This window comes from Homalodisca vitripennis, chromosome X, assembly GCF_021130785.1.
Source record: "Homalodisca vitripennis isolate AUS2020 chromosome X, UT_GWSS_2.1, whole genome shotgun sequence".
NCBI lineage: Eukaryota > Metazoa > Arthropoda > Insecta > Hemiptera > Cicadellidae > Homalodisca > Homalodisca vitripennis.
The window spans coordinates 144,864,987-144,870,196 of NC_060215.1; positions in this window are offsets into that span (position 1 = coordinate 144,864,987).

A 5,210-nucleotide genomic window follows, 5' to 3' on the forward strand; every position below is an offset into this window, starting at 1 on the left:
CACTAAAAAATTTAAAAGTTTCACTAACTAAACAGCATTTCTAAAAAAATTTTCATTTTATCTATAGTTATTACAATTTATTCTTTTTTAATTTTATTATTATATTTTGTAATAATTATAATTTTTAAATTTACCACGATTAATCTAAATTGTGGAATGTTTAAGAATATTAAAGAAATAGGCACATAAATATTACTAAAACAAATAACACCATCTATTGCATTGCAAACAAATGATTTAGATTGCAGAAGTTTCAAAATTACTCAAGTTCTGTATTTTTTAATATGATATATTTGATTTGAATAAATATTTATGTGTAATTTGCGTTGATTCCTTGTGCGTTGAATTTTTTACCTTTCTAAATTAAAGTGTAATACTACAGTTAAGCGTATAAAACTGAGAACTTAGTTACTATATTAAAAGGAGAACGAAAGCGGAAACTAATTTACCACCTAGCGTTCCGGCGAACCTGCTATTACGACTAACATCCTTTTCTATACCAGTAAGGTACTAGATAAAATAAGGTCAATACTAAAAAAAGTCAATATAAAATAAAGTGTTCGTAAATTTCATGATCTTCCTATTTTACACTATAGCTACCCGGTTTCACGAAACAATCAATATTCTTCTTTACAATACTATTCTTACCGTTCATAATTATTCATAATATATTCATAATTATCTTTAAATAAATTTTGGTGATTGGAAGTCAAACTTATCCAACCAATTACCTTATAGAGTATTTTGGTTAATTTTTTCACAATATTGTTCATTTCACTTATGTTATATTACATTTAAGAATTTTAAATGTAAATTATCACATGGATTGTCCACCAATTGAAGCACTATTATATATTTATAAAAGTATTATTTTGCCTGTAGTTAACAATTTATAAGTAACTTATACACGTTTTCAATAAATTCCTATGTCTGTATTGTTATAAAAATAACAAAATATTTATTATCAACAACAAAGTAATATTTTTTACGTTTACCCTACAAGGATTAAAACTCCATTTTCCTAAAAAAATAATTTTGGTTTCAACATCAGGTATACGGAGAAAAATATATGTTTACCATCATTCAAATGCTATAGACCAATCTGAAATACGTAATGAAACAAAAATTATTTCATATTTAATTAATTTACTATTCTACCTATATGCCACTACTAAACGTCATTTTAATATAAAAAGCTGTTTATTAAGATCGTATGATCTGACCCTGATCTACAAGGGTGATCAAAGCATTGGATCAATCCGAGGAAAAGGACTTCGATGACCATAAGTGCTGAACATTTGTTTTGAAATGATAATGCTACAATATCAATTGTTTTCAATATGTTTCCTAATGAACCTTCAATTGACATGAAATGGTAAATGAAGTAATTATATTTTAGTTATAGTAGGTTTGCGAGGGGGAATATAATCTTCATTAAAGTTCACTTCTGAAAATTCAATCGTAAAAATAATAATTTCTAAACAAATAGTACTTAAATTTTGTATCAGACAGTGTTTAGTTAGTAGTGCATAAAATATTAGGTTATTATCCGAGAGCCCTTAACGTGTTTTCTCGTTAGCCACAGGTAACTGCTCTCATTTACAAGATAAGCGCGGGGTTCTCTCCCATTCTTCATAAACACTCCTCGTCATTCAGCTAAGCCCCTGGAACCCTCCGTAACGGCCCAGTGAAGTTTAAATTGTACAGCATAACCCCTGTAATGATTTATTCTGTGAGAATATTTTATAGGTAAAATTTGTATAGTCAATAAAACTAACCCTCTTCGCACTAGAAAGGCAGGTCATCATTTCAGTACGGAGAGGACAGTTCCATGGCAGTAAATTCCAGAGAACGTAATCAGCGTACAACTGGAAATTGTTTTAATATCAAAAGGATGATTAATCTAATGCTACATACACTTTTATAAAACGCTACACCATGTATGGTTTCGAGATACCTTTTACAGTGATACATATTATATCTAAATCAAAATTACTCAATGATTCAATGCGGAAATCAAATTGTACGGAGTTCATCCATGTAATAAAGCAATACGCTTGGTGTATAATCAGATGGAAGACTCATCGAAATTCCAAAGCAATTCTACTAAAAAATTCTCCAAAATTGGAGTTAACCAATAGAGCAGTGTAGCGGGTACGGTGGTTATCGCAAGATAACTGAATCAAGCTAAAGTCGAGCGTGGCTGCTGTTTATATGAGTGACCGCTGAGCGATCCTGTCCTTGCAAGCAGCCCGCCTGCCCGGCCGTTTGTGGTGGTTCGGAAGTTACCATAACCCGTTGATAACTTCGTTACGTGTTAGAGAGGGCTTTTCAACCCTTAATTCCCTTGGTGAAATAAGATATCATTTAACTTTATTAAACTAAAATATCTCACCAAAAGTTTGTATACCAAATTAAATAGCAAAATTGCCCAAAAGATTACAGCTACTAATTTCGGAATGAGAATGGTAGTTCACCGCTGTAACTTTAAACATAATTATGAAACAAAATCCTTAGTAATGAATTGAAATGAACGCATTGAAAGTTTTGGAAATGTATACAAAATTAAATACTATACAAAAATCGTAGCATAGAATAAGAGAATAAATAAATTAGAAAAATAATAAATTGGACTTAGTTCGAGTACTGGATTTATGAGCCTTTATACATAAACCTGCAAGCTTGTGACCAGAGTAGCTTCAATCTGGAAGCTATATCCGATCGAAGTATATGGAAATATTTTACCCACAGATAACATAAGAAATCGTACTCATTTGCGGATCTGGGACTACACACACACACCGGCAACATAGGAACCAGAGTCGATTCCGTTTCAGGTAGTAAGGGCGTTTCTACACACCGGCAACATAGGAACCAGAGTCGATTCCGTTTCAGGTAGTAAGGGCGTTTCTACACACCGGCAACATAAGAACCAGAGTCGATTCCGTTTCAGGTAGTAAGGGCGTTTCTACACACCGGCAACATAGGAACCAGAGTCGATTCCGTTCAGAGTCAATTCCGTTTCAGGTAGTAAGGGCGTTTCTACACACCGGCAACATAGGAACCAGAGTCGATTCCGTTCAGAGTCAATTCCGTTTCAGGAAGTAAGGCTGTTTCTACACACTGGCAAAACATATGAACCAGAGTCAATTTCGTTTCAGGGAATAAGGCTGTTTCTACACACCGGCAACATAGGAACCAGAGACGATTCCGTTTCATGACTGTTTCCACACACTGGTAAAACCTGAACTGGGCCGATACAGGTTGCAGGTGTAATGAGTTAAATGTCGGATCTGTCAAATGTACTGACCTAATTCCGTTGGTTTGATGTGCAGTCTGGCTGAACCTCAGCAAATGAATAACTGGTGGCCTCAATTAGCGCATGTCATGACGTTCAATACAGTCCTAAACAAGGTCTAACTCATCGTCACGTTTGTAATTCACAAATATCACAAGTGAATCGAAGACTATTTGTATCTTGCATTCGTCTTGAAACATAAGATCAGCCAGGCTTCTTTTCACATGGTTTATGTAACCTAAACTTTGCTTCTCCTAGTTAATAAATCCAAGAAAACGACGAACCTATTATTGAATATTTATGGTTCCGATTTTTTCAAATAATGTGAAACATTTAATACTTTCCATACCAAAGTTCGATTCAGGTTTTGACATTTACGTCACGGGTTTATATCCCTTCAGTAACATCAAAGAATATTAGATATTTTAGAAATTCAAAATTTTGAATTAAAGTTCTAGTTGGGACCATAGGTACTTTTATTTTAGGTTTACATATTACAGCAAAATAATAGAGTTATGCTGAGATAAATATTCATAAAATATGTAGCAATATATCCTAATTCTTTACATTAACGTACAAAGGGTTTAATTCATTGTAATTTTATTCGTTTTTTTTCCAGAGATTGTCTGTGTTTGGTTCATTTTTAAATTCCATACAGAAAGTATTAGAATGTTACAGACTGTTTCAGTATTTTTCATTGGTACAACAAATTTTTGACAATACTGTGTATAACGGGAATCCTAACATGATGCCATCCACAATTTTACACCACTTTAAATTTCAAGTTGAGATTTACAACATTTTAGTCACAAATGGAATGTAAACAAACACAGCGTAACACTATTTTTAAAACTACTGTTACTACAAAAAATATTATTTTTAAAATTCATATTTGAACCTTTAGAAAACATTGTCGCCATTTTAAGTTACTAAATCTTGGTCTTGTAACGAAACCATATAAAGTTAGGAGCTTTTTAATCTGTAAAAAACGTATTGATATAATAAAACTTTAAATTATATTTGGGTCTTTATATGATAGTAGGTTTCTTCAGTTCTTATAATCAACGGAACAGCATTCGATTTAAACCCGTTGCCTCAAAAAATAATATTCAAAATAACTTGTATAGATCGTTAAACTCCAATTCATGAGAACAGAAATTTTGAATTCTTGCCTTCATCTGCATCCATATGTTTTTTTGGAACTTTTGAAAACTATGGTAAAGTGTATAAACACCACAAGTTATTTACAGATATCCTACTTCTTCACCTTTGATTCCTAAAATTCATAATAGTGAAATGTTTGCTCCTTTATGATTCTGAAGATTCTGTTTTAATTAATTTTTGTTGTTTCTTCTTTATACAGCTAAGAACCACCGAATACCAGAACTGTTTGTTCATATAACTTTGTACGTCTGATCCCTTTTACTCAAATTATTTAAAAACTCCTTAATTATTACTAAGATGATTTTTGGAATGTTCATGTTAAGGTTATGTTTTCCACCAAATTACATCCCACACAATAAGAATATAAGGGTTTCTCTTATCCTAAATGATTTTGAATCACACAATGGGAACACTCTACAAGGGGCATTAGTGACTGTAATGTTGAAAGTTCGTGCGTACCATATAACTTTAATTTTTGGACTTGGATTTATAAACAGTGGATGAGATGCGAGATGAAGAAGCACGAGTGCATACCATCGATTAATGACTTGGTCCATATATGTAATAAGCTATATATATATCTTTATTTAAGGGTATAAAAAAGATTATTTCTTTTATTAGATTTAAATCAAGCAATACTATATGTGGTGCCACAATAGCTACCATCATGTACAAGCACTGTAATATTGTCATTGATTGTCTTAACTTAAATATTTACGTGTTTGATAAAATAATGATTTTTGTGTAG